The 17513-nt window shown below is 31.7% G+C and overlaps 1 long non-coding RNA gene across 1 annotated transcript in view; it reads left to right on the top strand.

Moving 5' to 3' along the window:
• LOC144447944 (uncharacterized) overlaps positions 1 to 17513 on the top strand; it is a 68681-nt gene that overhangs the window by 20757 nt on the left and 30411 nt on the right. The window contains exon 2 of the long non-coding RNA XR_013482072.1: positions 7862 to 8033. This is a non-coding gene — a long non-coding RNA (uncharacterized LOC144447944). The remainder of the gene's footprint in view (positions 1 to 7861; positions 8034 to 17513) is intronic.

Below are 17513 nucleotides of genomic sequence, written 5' to 3'. Positions count from 1 at the left end.
AATCTAATATGACAAGAACTGTTTACTAAAATGACTTAAAATTAGATTGAATTACAGAATATTAAGGTCACAGGGATTTACTTCTTTTCAAGCTGACAAGACTCATTTAGCATTCTACATGTAACTTTTATGTAGATCTATTATTGTTCCTGTCATACCATAGAACATTATGTTGTATCGGATTTTGCGGGCACTAAATAAATTCTTTTGATTGATTGATTGATTGATTGATTGATTGATTGATTGATTGATTGATATTCAAAGATTATGTTTGAAAGGTCATTGATTAACATGCAATCAGAGATTAACTGTGAAAGGTCACGGATTCATATTCAAAAATTAAGGGTGAAAGGTCATAGGGATTCATATTTAGATTAAAGGTGAAAGGTCATTGATTCATTGTCAAAGATTAAGGGTGGAATGTCATTGATTCATTTTCACAGATTAAGGGTGAAAGGTCATTGATTCATTCTCGAAGATTAAGGGTGAAAGGTCATTGATTCATTCTCGAAGATTAAGGGTGAAAGGTCATTGATTCATTCTCGAAGATTAACGGTGAAAGGTCATTGATTCATTCTCGAAGATTAACAGTGGAATATCATTGATTCATTTTCGAAGATTAAGGGTGAAAGGTCATTGATTCATTTTCAAAGATTAAGGGTGAAATGTCATTGATTCATTTTCAAAGATTAAGGGTGAAATGTCATTGATTCATAATCATATTCTCAGATTAAGGGTGAAAGGTCACGGGTTCATAATGAAAGATTAAGGGTGAAAGTTCAGAGGGATTAATTAATCTATAGAATTACAAGTCACAGCTGTTGTACATTTGTTGATGTTTTTATTAAATCTGCAATTCATAATCAGCTTATATCAATTTGATGACTAATATCATATGGGATTATGTACATGTGTGTGTTTTCAAACGCAGTTGTTATTTTCAACATTGCTAGTAGATATGGTGTTTGTTTTTTATGGAACTTGTATAAATAGACAAACTGAGTGCTGCCCAAATATCCTGATCAGTAAGGTCTTTTGCACACTGCACTCTGTGTGTTTTAGGGTAAACTATGAATATACTTGAAGACTTGTTTACAAGAGTTATACGGCTACATGAAGTAAACACTTATAATAGTATACATATAGGGGGGAAATACCCACATGTCAAACATTCTATGGTTTTATACCATGTACATTGTACATGTAGTTGCAGACTCATGGACTTCATAAGCACTGAGAAAAAAATAGCCTACATTTATTAATTGAATTAGCAGGGACATAGTGATTGTCATTGGAGCATAAAAGGTACATATTTTATACAATGTTCAACATAGTGATTGTCATTGGAGCATAAGAGGTAAATATTTTATACAATGTTCAGGTACCAACTGGGATTGATTTAAAATTTAACCAGGTCTGTACATGTATGTAAGAAGAGCGATGCTCAGTTTGACCCTGCCGAACAATGCAGGTTTTCCCAGAGTACTCCGGTTTCCTCCTGCTTCTTCAACACTAGGGTACTAGGGCGCTGCTCTTGTGGCGACTATTAACAAACGTCCGAATTTATTTGAACTAATAAAGATTGTTATTATATGTGTTTGCTAATTCATTCAAAGATGTAAGATATATCGTATTGTGTCGTTCCATCCTCACCGATGACCGATGTGTGAGGGCGCCCCATTACGATGTACCGTACAGACTAGTATGGCACCAAAAAGTGATATCATGTTCTATAGCACTGAACAGAAATAACAGAAGAAAGATGTGAACACTCTTTCAAACAGATGTGTCTTGATATGCTTCTTGAATTTATTGACAGTTTATGAAGAACGAAGTTCAAGTGGCATACTGTTCTATAAGAGTGGTGCTTCGAGTGATAATGCACACTCACATGACTGTATTAACAGTGGGGAACATAAAGTAGACTCTAGTTACTTGAGTCAAAGTGGACAAGTTGTAGTTTTATTGTTCTGGCATATTAACAAGCATAGTTTCATTGTAGTTAGATTTCTGCAAAATTTGATATCATCTGCTGTAGATACTAGTGCACATGTACATGTTGGACAGACATGTATGCAATGAGTCAAAACCTTCAAAATTGCCATTACTTGCCCCAGATTTTCTTTGATATTACTGGAACTGGCATAATTATGTTATTCACCAATATTTTTTTCTTTATTCAGCTGGAAAATACTCGTAATCTAAGGATTGTCACTACGAGCTGTTACATGATAATGTAGCAACTCGTAGTGACAAAAGGCCCCGCTAGGTTTCCCATATTTTCCTTAACTAAACAAAGAAAAATATTGGGGAATAACATCTAATGATATTTTATTACACTGTACATGTACCATGCATTATGCATTATGATATAAATGTTATTACACTGTATATGTACTATGCATTAAGATATAAATGCTATTACACTGTATATGTACTATGAATTAAGATATAAATGTTATTACACTGTATATGTACTATGCATTAAGATATAAATGCTATTACACTGTATACATGTATGTACCATGAATTAAGATATAAATGTTATTACACTGTATATGTACCATGAATTAAGATATAAATGTTATTACACTGTATATGTACCATGCATTAAGATATAAATGTTATTACACTGTATATGTACAATACATTAAGATATAAATGTTATTACACTGTATATGTACCATGAATTAAGATATAAATGTTATTACACTGTATATGTACCATGAATTAAGATATAAATGTTATTACACTGTATATGTACCATGCATTAAGATATAAATGTTATTACACTGTATATGTACCATGAATTAAGATATAAATGTTATTACACTGTATATGTACCATGAATTAAGATATTAATGTTATTACACTGTATATGTACTATACATTAAGATATAAATGCTATTACACTGTATATGTACCATGAATTAAGATATAAATGTTATTACACTGTATATGTACTATACATTAAGATATAAATGTTATTACACTGTATATGTACCATGAATTAAGATATAAATGTTATTACACTGTATATGTACCATGCATTAAGATATAAATGTTATTACACTGTATATGTACCATGCATTAAGATATAAATGTTATTACACTGTATATGTACTATACATTAAGATATAAATGTTATTACACTGTATTATGTACTATGCATTAAGATATAAATGTTATTACACTGTATATGTACTATGCATTAAGATATAAATGTTATTACACTGTATATGTACCATGAATTAAGATATAAATGCTATTACACTGTATATGTACTATGCATTAAGATATAAATGTTATTACACTGTATATGTACTATGAATTAAGATATAAATGTTATTACACTGTATATGTACCATGAATTAAGATATAAATGTTATTACACTGTATATGTACTATGAATTAAGATATAAATGTTATTACACTGTATATGTACCATGAATTAAGATATAAATGTTATTACACTGTATATGTACTATGCATTAAGATATAAATGTTATTACACTGTATATGTACCATGAATTAAGATATAAATGTTATTACACTGTATATGTACTATACATTAAGATATAAATGTTATTACACTGTATATGTACCATGAATTAAGATATAAATGCTATTACACTGTATATGTACCATGAATTAAGATATAAATGTTATTACACTGTATATGTACCATGAATTAAGATATAAATGCTATTACACTGTATATGTACCATGAATTAAGATATAAATGTTATTACACTGTATATGTACTATACATTAAGATATAAATGTTATTACACTGTATATGTACTATGAATTAAGATATAAATGTTATTACACTGTATATGTACTATACATTAAGATATAAATGTTATTACACTGTGTGTGTACTATACATTAAGATATAAATGTTATTACACTGTATATGTACCATGAATTATGATATAAATGTTATTACACTGTATATGTACTATGCATTAAGATATAAATGCTATTACACTGTATATGTACCATGAATTAAGATATAAATGTTATTACACTGTATATGTACTATACATTAAGATATAAATGTTATTACACTGTACATGTATATGTACCATGAATTAAGATATAAATGTTATTACACTGTATATGTACTATGCATTAAGATATAAATGTTATTACACTGTATATGTACTATACATTAAGATATAAATGCTATTACACTGTATATGTACCATGAATTAAGATATAAATGTTATTACACTGTATATGTACTATGCATTAAGATATAAATGTTATTACACTGTATATGTACCATGCATTAAGATATAAATGTTATTACACTGTACATGTACCATGCATTAAGATATAAATGTTATTACACTGTACATGTACCATGCATTAAAATATAAATGCTATTACACTGTATATGTACTATACATTAAGATATAAATGTTATTACACTGTATATGTACTATACATTAAGATATAAATGTTATTACACTGTATATGTACCATGAATTAAGATATAAATGTTATTACACTGTATATGTACTATGCATTTATATAAATGTTATTACACTGTATATGCTATTACACTCACTGTATAATGTATTACACTTTAAAGACTCTAACTGCTGACCTCTGTACAGCATCAAATTGTTCTTGCTTATATAACCCTGCACAAAGGCCCCCAAGCCATTAAAGAATGATTGACATAAAACATAGTTATTTCACAAAACATAACAGTGTGCAACCCATTAAAGCTTTCTCACTAATTGCTTCTATTAAATCTGTTGGTATTACTATTTTCCTTATAAGGTAAAAAGTGGGAAAAAAGCCAATGTTGATGGCAGTGTTGACCTGATTGCAATCTCTCATATATATGTTATATGTACATTGTACTATACTGTGCATGTAGATGTTATTGTAGGATTAACTATATAGTATAAAACAAGTACATGTTTAAATTAAAGTGACCCACAGTTTTTTTATTAGTTGGGGTTTTTTGGGGGTTTTTTTTGGGGGGGTGGGGGATGGAGGGAGGGGGGTTTAACCTGATTGCAATCTTTCACATTCATGTACTATACTAAATACATGTTATATTGTAAAACTTAAAATGACTAAATACAAGATACAGTATAGATGTATATACATGACAAGTACATGTATAGATGGGTCATACTCACTTTAAAGTGGACCGCAATTTATAGTTGTTTATTTGTTCCTGTTCCTGTTGTTGTTGTTGTTGTTGTTGTTGTGGTGGTGGTGGTGGTGGTGGTGGTAGTGGTGGGGTTTTTTGCTTTTTGGGGACTCACAAGAAATGCCATTTTTTCTCATTTTGACTATAATTAGAGGGCACACTTGTCATGTCCTTTTTAACAGGCGTTTGTCTGCATCTACATGTACATGTATCGCTGGTCTAATAGCTTTACAATGTACAATGTACTATTATACGAATGGGAAGAGCTAAATAATCATACACAAATAAGAAGTATCCCAAATTACACCTACATTTGTACCTAAAAGATAGAATGTAAAACATATTCCTATTATTTGAAAGTTTTATTTCACCATAGACGCACCACCAACTTTATCCGCAAAACAGTTTTTCTTAGGTGATATTTCTGTCAATACACTTTTAAACTATCTTTATATACTGATCACAAAAAAGGAATCTATGATATGGCGATTCCCTCGTTCAGTTGTTGTAATGTAAATACCTGTGTTGCCAAACAGATTGAGTTGTGTGTTTCCAAAATAAAAGATGGTTTGTGGCATAAAGAAATGGGAAAATTTTGATGTTTTACTATAATACTATAAGTTCTTTTTGTAACTATTCCTTTGTGATGTTACTTTGTTTCTCTTTCAATTAAAAAAAAAGTTTTTTAAAACAAGTAGAAGAAAATGAAAAGGTATATTGTAGTTACATGTATGTGTACATGTAGATGGTAACGAATAACATGTGATGTACTTTTAGATTTTATTCCCTATATAATTCTTTGTTCAGCCAAGAAAAATACAAGTGACCTTTGTCACTACTCGTCTCTCGACTCGTGACAGCCCTTAGGTCATGAGTATTTTCCTGCTGAATGAAGAAAAATATTGGAGAAGAACATAATTATACCAGCGCCAGTAATATTAAAGAATTATTGGGGAAAAGTAATGGCAATTTTGAACATTTTGATTCATATTTTGAACACAGCAGAACTAATGATGTAGGCACGCATTGTTGTGACATAGATGTGTGTCGTCGTGATGTAGAACGACCAGGGTATATATTCCATATTTTCTGTTCAATTTGGCTCATTCATGGTACATTTATATTATAATGGTTATTGCATTGCCTTTCCACATTGTGAAATATGGAAAATAATCTACTCTTCATTTTGCCTCAAGTTCTCAGTTTACATTGCCTCATCTATTATTTCATGTAATATGTTGTTTCTTCCGGGGGAGGGGGAGGGGGTCTGGTGCAGTTTGCCTAACAATATACATCTACAGTAGTATTTTGTCAAAGGCCAGTAGCTACATGTAGGTAAACTCTCTATGACATCCCAACAAAAATTACGATAGCACGATACAAAAGGGAAAGAATCGACATGTATATGCAAATTTTACCAACCAGCCGGAGGGTACATTTTGTAATTTCTCCGTTTCTGTTATAAGACGACCTTGGTGAACTTACAAGTGTACAGAACAGGTGTAGAAATACAAAAGGAAGTTATTTCACTCGATAATTTGATCACTCTAAGTTATTAATTATCTATAACATTTGTACTTATTGCATTTTTAGCACAACTGAACTTGTTCAGTAGTGCTATAGGGATCGCCCGGCGTCTGTCTGTCTGTGTGTGTGGATGTGTGTGTGTGTGTGTGTGTGTAAACAACTTAAAGTCAAAAACCGCTGAACCGATTGCCACGATATTTGGTGGGTCCATTACTTTGGGTGTCTAGTTGGGAAATTGTTCAAATCAAAATGATCGCATCACAGGTGTGTGTTTTGGGTCAAAAAATGTGATTTTTGGTCAAAAAACTTAAACTCAGAAACTACTGGGGAGATTGGTGCGAAATTTGGTGGGAACATTCTTAAGGGGGTGTAAAGTAAGATTTGTTCATGACGGGATGATTCCATCAGTGATATGCAAATTAGGGCTAAAAATGTGTCTTTTTGGTTAAAAATCTTTAATTCTAAAACTACTGAGCAGATTGGGCTGAAATTTAATGGGAATGTATCTAGGGATGTATGGACGAAGAAATATTAAGCATACCATGATTCCATGAGTGATATGCAAATTAGGTGTAAAAATGTTCATTTTTGGTCAAAAACTTATATCTCAAAAAGTACTTGGTCAATTAGTCTGAAACTTGGCAAGATGTTTTTGAAACTGTTATTCTGCAGATTTTCTTAAAAACATTTTGACAAAATTGGCCCTAGCAACCATGACCACACCCTTTAGCAACAACCAAATGGCAGTATATTTTGGTCAAATAACAACATCATCTGGTAAGCAAGTGAATAAACATCCAAAAAATGTATGTAAATTTGCATAGCAACAAGACCACGCCCATAACAACAGCCAAATAATCATGTATATTGCAAAGATAACAGGAATAGAAAGACAGATGAATAAACATTCAAAAAATGTATGCAAATACCCTAGTAACCATGACCACGCCCATAGCAACAGCCAAACGGTGGTGTATTTCACAAAGATAACAACAGGGTTTAATAGACAATTGAATAAACATTCAAAAAATGTATGTAAATTTTCCTAGCAACAAGACCACACCCATAGCAACATAGACTAGCATATGGATAAACATTTTTAAAAACTACAGTTGTGCTACAACGCCATTGGCGGTATTTTTCATTTCTCAATAGGCCTCTAGAAGAAACCAACTGTATCAAACCTGTATAGTATACCACAACTAGTAATTGTTTTGATGGTGAGCCGCACTCATACAAAGGTCAAAGGTCATCTGTACTTATAATACAGCAGGTGTATGCAACTCAGTGTCTTCCAATTTGTGATTATCATCACAGTTTTTCCGAGGTGAGTAAATTTTAAGTGAAATTGTTATAAAAAGTCTTGTATTAAGATGAACTGTTTATATTTGAATACATCTTTGTATTCATAAATGTCATAATGAAGCTGAAATCCTTAGTTGTGTGGGTGTGGTTATTACTTGTCAGTTGTATAAAACATGTGTGTGTGTGTTTGTACATATACAAATGTAGTATGAATGTGTAGTATGTGTGTATCTATATATGTCTGCAATATACTGGCATGTGTATTTTTGTGTATTTGCTGTGTAATACATGTTTCTGAAAACAAATTTACATGTGGGATGTGTATGCGTGAGATATGTCCTGATATACATATGTACCAGTATATGCTAACTGTGTGAAAAGACGCATGGTATGACAGTTTCTACAGCCCTGTTAAATGTATCATATATTAAAGTTTGTATATGCCTGTAAAATGTATCGGTAGTTGTGCTATACATGTACAAGCCTCTCTAAAATGCACCTTTATGTACAAATGTACTGTAGCTCACAGCTGTGTAAAATGAATCATAATGTAGCTGTACAGTCCTGTAAAATGAATCGTAATGTAGCTGTACAGTCCTGTAAAATGAATCATAATGTAGCTCACAGCTGTGTAAAATGAATCATAATGTAGCTCAGCTGTACAGCCCTGTAAAATGAATCGTAATGTAGCTGTACAGCCCTGTAAAATGAATCATAATGTAGCTCACAGTTGTGTAAAATGAATCATAATGTAGCTCAGCTGTACAGCCCTGTAAAATGAATCGTAATGTAGCTATAGAGTCCTGTAAAATGAATCATAATGTAGCTGTACAGCCCTGTACAATGAATCATAATGTAGCTCAGCTGTACAGCCCTGTAAAATGATTCGTAATGTAGCTGTACAGCCCTGTAAAATGAATCGTAATGTAGCTGTACAGCCCTGTAAAATGAATTGTAATGTAGCTGTACAGTCCCGTAAAATGAATCGCAATGTAATTGTACAGCCCTGTAAAATGAATCATAATGTAGTTGTACAGTCCTGTAAAATGAATCATAATGTAGTTGTACAGCCCTGTAAAATGAATCATAATGTAGCTGTACAGTCCTGTAAAATGAATCATAATGTAGCTGTACAGTCCTGTAAAATGAATAGTAATGTAGCTATACAGTCCTGTGAAATGAATCGTAATGTAGCTATACAGTCCTGTAAAATGAATCATAATGTAGCTGTACAGCCCTGTAAAATGTATCGTAATGTAGCTGTACAGCCCTGTAAAATGAATTGTAATGTAGCTGTACAGTCCCGTAAAATGAATCGTAATGTACAATTGTAGCTATACAGTCCTGTAAAATGAATCGTAATGTAGCTGTACAGCCCTGTAAAATGAATCGTAATGTAGCTGTACAGCCCTGTAAAATGAATTGTAATGTAGCTGTACAGTCCCGTAAAATGAATCGTAATGTAGCTATACAGTCCTGTAAAATGAATCATAATGTAGCTGTACAGCCCTGTAAAATGAATCGTAATGTAGCTGTACAGCCCTGTAAAATGAATTGTAATGTAGCTGTACAGTCCTGTAAAATGAATTGTAATGTAGCTGTACAGTCCTGTAAAATGAATTGTAATGTAGCTATACAGTCCTGTAAAATGAATCATAATGTAGCTGTACAGCCCTGTAAAATGAATTGTAATGTAGCTGTACAGTCCTGTACTAAAACCTTTGAACCATAACAAGTGTACATGCATAATTATTGTATAAAACTCATTTCTTAAATTGCTCACAATGATAACAGAAATTCATCTACACATTGAATTGAATTGAGTTGTTTATCTTGTAGTAAAAAACATACATTTCAGTCAAGTCCTACATTGCCATTAGCACACTGTATTTTAATTAAGAAATTATAAATAGTTGGATGCAAAATAAGGAATAAGTAAAGTCTTTGAATAAATATAGGCTGATAGAAAGTACAGAATGGAAGCTAATAAAACGATAATAGATAAAGTGTCATATGAAAATACTTAATAAATCAAATCTGATAAAAAAATTATAAATAAATTATTAAAGTCTAAAAATAATGAATAAATGAAGTCTGATAAAAATTATGAATAAATTAAGTCTAATAATAATAATGTCAGACTTGTAATATTCTTTTTATTGATATCATTCCATGTATAAATATACAAATTGAATTTCAATCACCATTCTCATTCTTAAGGAAGAATGGAAACTATTTGCCCTGAAATATTTCTTAAAATAACACATTCCACACTGTCAAACAATACATTTTTTCAAGTTAAATATTAATTTCTGCATTAGCTGGAATTCATCAGAATGTTGGTAATTGGCCGTAAAATGTAAAATTGCAATGTGATAGATGTAAATATATGACTAGACCCCATTTCTACACAATGGACATTTTGCCATGTACATTAGCGTTTATATCCATTTATATCAGGCATAACCCGGGAGTTGTGATTGAATGTTCAATTTGAATTGCAGATTAAGACTGCGTTAGCTACCTTTGTCATGTTAGGATAATTTATGTGAAAGCCTGCTCCAACCCATTTGCTGGATCTCATCAATATCATATATATATATCAGCTTTCTAAATTTAATTCATGAGTGTACGCAAGTATTATAGGATATAGCGTGACTGGTGCTCTGGCTGTCAGTTGAAGCACTGAGTCACTTACATGATTGCATCGTTAAAACCATCTAGTTGTAACAGTCATTGTTAACATATCATTGGCTTTGAGGCACGCAAGGAGGATGCTGAAAGTTCCTGAATATGTAACAGTAAGTGCGTATGGGTTTGCTTGTATGCTGTGTGTGTGGGGGTACTCGGGTCAGTGGCACCGTTTTTCCCTAGTGTGGGGTTGAGTATGTGGGGATCTGTGGTGTGTTTGTATGGTGTGTGGCCCTGCCCTGGGGGTCAGTGATGTAATGTGTAGAGGTACATGTATGGGGTAAGTGGTACTTTGTGTATGTGGTACTATTTGTATTCTATGCATTCAGTGGTACTTTCTGCATGCATTGGTCTTTGAAGCACTTGTACATGTATGTACTTACTGTATATAAGGACAAAAGCAACCAACTTAAATCGGCAAAAGGGAAACAATCAAAACAGGTTGATAAAAAAATGTTTTATTTGTGTATATGTAGGTAGATTATACATTTAATGTACATGTAATGTATGATGTGTACACGGTGATATATTAGAAGTAATTGTTATGGTCATTGTCTCTGAAATGAATTTATCTTGTTCAATCTTTGGATGTTGATTCACTGCCAGTCATCAATAAAATGAATCTATCTCAGTGATGGATGTTGACTCACTGATACCAAGTATGAAGTGAATTTATTTTTGCGGAATTTTTGGACATTGATTTACAATCAGTAATCTGCTCTATGTACATGTTAAAAAAAAACTGCTAAACAAAAGATATGCTATTGTGAACATCATCTCACAAACATTAACTACTAAACAAAAGATATGCTATTGTGAACATCATCTCACAAACATTAACTACTAAACAAAAGATATGCTATTGTGAACATCGTCTCACAAACATTAACTACTAAACAAAAGATATGCTATTGTGAACATCATCTCACAAACATTAACTACTAAACAAAAGATATGCTATTATGAACATCGTCTCACAAACATTAACTACTAAACAAAAGATATGCTATTGTGAACATCGTCTCACAAACATTAACTACTAAACAAAAGATATGCTATTGTGAACATCGTCTCACAAACATTAACTACTAAACAAAAGATATGCTATTGTGAACATCATCTCACAAACATTAACACTTCAAAGAGTGTATACATATACTTATTTATACATGTACCAATGTGGTAAACATTGATATTTCTTCTGATATTTTTTCTGCGACTCTGCGAGATGGTTCGGTGCAGGAAAAGAGGCTGTGGTTTTACAATAATAAGTAACATGTACTTGGTAATGATATTTGCAGTGTTTTGCTATAAAGGTTTCAGAACCCGTTACCCTGGTAACAGTGGGAAAAACTGGTAAAACCGACATAGTTTCCCCTAATACATACCAAATGTACCTCAATTCGTGAGGGAACTGCAGAAGATTAATTAGGGAACTTAGGTAGATTACTTTCCACCGTTAACAAAAATACTGGGTTTGTCTACATGTTGTGACATGGCTACATTATACATGTAAATGTAGTTATGGTACAGAGGCATGTCAGAGAGGGAAAATGTGTTCTTTTGTTTGATAATGGAAGGAAAATATTTGTTCTTTTGTTTGATAATGGAGGGAAAATACTTGTTCTTTTGTTTGATAATGGAGGGAAAATATTTGTTCTTTTGTTTTATAATGGAAGGAAAATATTTGTTCTTTTGTTTGATAATGGAGGGAAAATATGTGTTCTTTTGTTTGATAATGGAGGGAGAATATTTGTTCTTTTGTTTGATAATGGAGGGAGAATATTTGTTCTTTTGTTTTATAATGGAGGGAAAATATGTGTTCTTTTGTTTTATAATGGAGGGAAAATATTTGTTCTTTTGTTTGATAATGGAAGGAAAATATTTGTTCTTTTGTTTTATAATGGAGGGGAAATATTTGTTCTTTTGTTTTATAATGGAGGGAAAATATTTGTTCTTTTGTTTTATAATGGAGGGAGAATATTTGTTCTTTTGTTTTATAATGGAGGGAAAATATTTGTTCTTTTGTTTTATAATGGAGGGAAAATATTTGTTCTTTTGTTTGATAATGGAGGGAAAATATTTGTTCTTTTGTTTTATAATGGAGGGAAAATATGTGTTCTTTTGTTTGATAATGGAGGGAAAATATTTGTTCTTTTGTTTTATAATGGAGGGAAAATGTCTGTTCTTTTGTTTTATAATGGAGGGAAAATATGTGTGCTTTTGTTTTATAATGAAGGGAAACTAAGAGTTCTTTTGTTTTATAATGGAGGGAAAATATTTGTTCTTTTGTTTGATAATGGAGGGAAAATATTTGTTCTTTTGTTTGATAATGGAGGGAAAATATGTGTTCTTTTGTTTTATAAGGGAGGGAAAATATTTGTTCTTTTGTTTTATAATGGAGGGAAAATATTTGTTCTTTTGTTTGATAATGGAGGGAAAATATTTGTTCTTTTGTTTTATAAGGGAGGGAAAATATTTGTTCTTTTGTTTGATAATGGAGGGGAAAATATTTGTTCTTTTGTTTTATAATGGAGGGAAAATATTTGTTCTTTTGTTTTATAAGGGAGGGAAAATGTGTTCTTTTGTTTGATAATAGAGGGGAAATATGTGTTCTTTTGTTTTATAATGGAGGGAAAATATGTGTTCTTTTGTTTTATAATGGAGGGAAAATATTTGTTCTATTGTTTGATAATGGAGGGAAAATATTTGTTCTATTGTTTGATAATGGAAGGAAAATATTTGTTCTTTTGTTTTATAATAGAGGGAAAATATTTGTTCTATTGTTTGATAATGGAGGGAAAATATTTGTTCTATTGTTTTATAAGGGAGGGAAAATATTTGTTCTTTTGTTTTATAAGGGAGGGAAAATATATGTTCTTTTGTTTATAAGGGAGGGAAAATATATGTTCTTTTGTTTATAAGGGAGGGAAAATGTGTTCTTTTGTTTGATAATGGAAGGAAAATATTTGTTCTTTTATTTTATAATGGAGGGAAAATATTTGTTCTTTTGTTTGATAATGGAGGGAAAATATTTGTTCTTTTGTTTTATAATGGAGGGAAAATATTTGTTCTTTTGTTTGATAATGGAGGGAGAATATTTGTTCTTTTGTTTTATAATGGAGGGAAAATATTTGTTCTTTTGTTTTATAATGGAGGGAGAATATTTGTTCTATTGTTTGATAATGGAAGGAAAATATTTGTTCTTTTGTTTGATAATGGAGGGAAAGTATTTGTTCTTTTGTTTTATAATGGAGGGAAAATATGTGTTCTTTTGTTTGATAATGGAGGGAAAGTATTTGTTCTTTTGTTTTATAAGGGAGGGAAAATATTTGTTCTTTTGTTTGATAAGGGAGGGAAAATATTTGTTCTTTTGTTTTATAAGGGAGGGAAAATATTTGGTCTTTTGTTTGATAATGGAGGGAAAATATTTGTTCTTTTGTTTTATAAGGGAGGGAGAATATTTGTTCTTTTGTTTTATAATGGAGGGAAAATAGCTGTTCTTTTGTTTGATAATGGAGGGAAAATAGCTGTTCTTTTGTTTTATAATGGAGGGAAAATACTAGTAGTTGTTCTTTTGGATAACTATCAGATTTATTGTTCTATATAAGTGCATTGCAAACAACCAAATAAATACATTTCGTAAAGTCAGATTTCATTGGTCAGTTATTACAAATTGCCACAACAATGACAAACATTGTGGACATACCATACCATACCATACCAGACCACCCTAAATTTTGGTGTGTCACTAGAAACTGTGTTCGTCAGTGGCACATCAAATTGGCTTAGAGGGCACACTGGTCACCACATAGTAAGGGACAGGGGAACACCAAATTTTTGTGTATCACTAGAAACTGTGTGCGTCAATGGCTTAGAGGGCAGACTGGTGGTTGTGTTTCCAGACAGTAGTGCGGCATATAATAACTACAAAATATATGAGATTTGCAAGGAGCTCCAACTAAAGCGCCATTATGTTACATTAATCATTACTTGTAGTCAGCCTTTCATAAACTGTACTGAATGATTAATGACCAGTATAGAGTTTTAATAAGATCCGATGGCTGCTACCAAGCAAACACAGACATATTACACAGATTCATTATTTACCTAGAGCTTGTCATATTAATGCCTACCTGGTACAACTTGTCTGATTATAGTGATCGGGTCAAAGGTCAAAGTCGAGTAGACATGATATATTAATCATATTTATTGGAAGACACACCCAGATGTCAATAATAGAAATTGTAAATTTTATGTCAGTAATATTTTGTGTGAGATTTTATTATTAATATTAAGCAAATATTGATTGTCAAAATAAGAATAATGGTTACAAAAATTAAGTGAAAAGAATATATATAATATATAAATAATACTGAAAGTACCAAAAAATGAATATAAAATTTTAGCTACATGTTTGTTGTAGTTAGTAATTTTCTTTCTACCAGGGGGGTTATTTGTACACTAAAAACTACCAGTTGGAAAAAGCAGTGTTAATTTTCTCCCCATGTTTGAACACGTTTCGGATACTATGCAACATGAATTCTAATATACATGTTCAGTCAAGTAGATTTTTTTTTTTGAATAATCAGATCACTTTTTAAATATTAGGAAAAAATGGTAGCAGGTGGGGAAAGGAGCAGTATTAACATTTAGAATATGATTAGTTAAATATACATACAATATTTAGCACAGCGTGACAATTTTGAAGGTAATGTGATGTTGGGTGGGGTTATTTTTGATATGTCTTATTCCGATATTGTTATAGTACTCTCGTTACCATGTAGCATCATGTACTTACAGCTAAAATGATGTAGGCTTGGTGTTTCACTCATGGGACATTACAGCTAAAATGATGTAGGCTTGGTGTTTCACTCATGGGACATTACAGCTAAAATGATGTAGGCTTGGTGTTTCACTCATTGGACATTACAGCTAAAATGATGTAGGCTTGGTGTTTCACTCATTGGACATTACAGCTAAAATGATGTAGGCTTGGTGTTTCACTCATTGGACATTACAGCTAAAATTAATCAATCATTTTTGGTACTTTTTACTCGTTATTTTATTTTTATGTTGGAAAAAAACTTATTATGTCATCAACTTCTAACAATGCAAGTAGTAAGTGATTTTAATAAGTAAATGCCATTGAAAGCATGCATCAGTGTTACAATTAATCAATCATTTTTGGTATTTTTTACATCAGTTATTTTATGTTTGTGTTGGAAAAACCTTATTATGTCATCAACTGCTAACAAACCAATGTCATTTTAAATTCCACTGCATCAGACTGGACATTACAATTAATTACTATACAAGTAAACTTTTTTGGTATTTTTTACACTATTTATTTTATCATTTATGTTGAAAAATCCCTGTTATGCCATCAATTGCTCACATTACAATGTGAGTGATTTTAAATGCCATTGAATGCAGGCATCGATGTTTCAATTAATTACTTATTATATTTAAACTTTGTTAGTATTTTCTCACAAATTAAAAAATGCTTATTAACCCAGCTTGCACCATGTGCGTGCCCGCATTTTAAGTGACAAGGGCTAATAGTCTTTGCATACCTCAAGCAATTACTGGATGTAGTGCCTACTGAGGCGTAAAACACTAATCACAATATTGGCAGAGTCTGCTACATGTAGGTTCATAACAAGATCTTTTTTATATGTCTGTATTTATGGGAGCATATGTACACATTATCTCATCATTGTGGGTATTCTGTAACCAGATCTTGTAGCATTTGGATAGTTCATGAAATGTCATAGTTACTAGACCTTGTAAAGTATTGTGTGCAATAATAAACTCATTATTTGAAAAGTGTATTTGTAGCAGTGTCAGTGTGTAATATGTGACATATTACATTGTATGTGGCAACAGTGTAGCTAAATTAAAGCTGTTGTCTTGGCATCTTTCCAAAAAACACAAGGTTAATATTATAGTAACCATGTCAGTGTGTAATATGTGACATATTACATTGTCTATTATGGCAACAGTGTAGCTAAATTAAAGCTGTATTCTTGGCATCTTTCCAAAAATCGCAGGTTAATGTTATTACATGTAATGATGTTTATTACATATGTATCAGAGATTACTTGCACTGCTTCATGCGTATACTAGTGGTATTTGCATATTAGTGGTATACTATTAAAGATGAAAATAAATTCCAAGTATTTCACTGCACAGCGAGATAAATATTATTTAGGAATGTATTTGTGCATAAATGTTTGCTACTTTAATGAAGTATAACGTCACCTTAGGGCTTTGGAGATGTTTCCACCTAAGGACCGGATATGTTTGACATTTGAGTTGTTTTCGTATATAAATACAAAATGTATACCTCAACCTATTAACGACTGTTTTTGTCTATTTACCCAGACAAATAACTAAGACTGTGGTTGATTGCATACAATTGACAAATTAAGTTTCTTGGGTATCTTCACATATCATTCTTGTAGCACTATTTTGAAACCTTTTATAGCTGACCTTTTAGAATCAAGGGATTTGTGTCAATATACAGATAGTTAAAACATTTGTGTCAATATACAGATAGTTAAAACACAAAGGACGTATTCACTGTTAAGATAGGAATTACGCTCCTGGGAAATTAGGAGGACTTCTTTAAAGTGTGAGCAATGCAATGCAGTGTAAAGAACAAATCAGTTAGAAGGTAAATATAGAATCTAAAAGTTATATTCCTTTCTACTGTACATTCAACAATGATTGGGTAGGTGTATAGGGAAAGGGTTTGAATGGGGGGGGGCGTACTGTACAGTGGCCAGCTCTGGTAGGGTTGTGTGGC

This window comes from Glandiceps talaboti, chromosome 17, assembly GCF_964340395.1.
Source record: "Glandiceps talaboti chromosome 17, keGlaTala1.1, whole genome shotgun sequence".
NCBI lineage: Eukaryota > Metazoa > Hemichordata > Enteropneusta > Spengelidae > Glandiceps > Glandiceps talaboti.
This window is presented reverse-complemented; position numbering and strand designations above follow the sequence as displayed.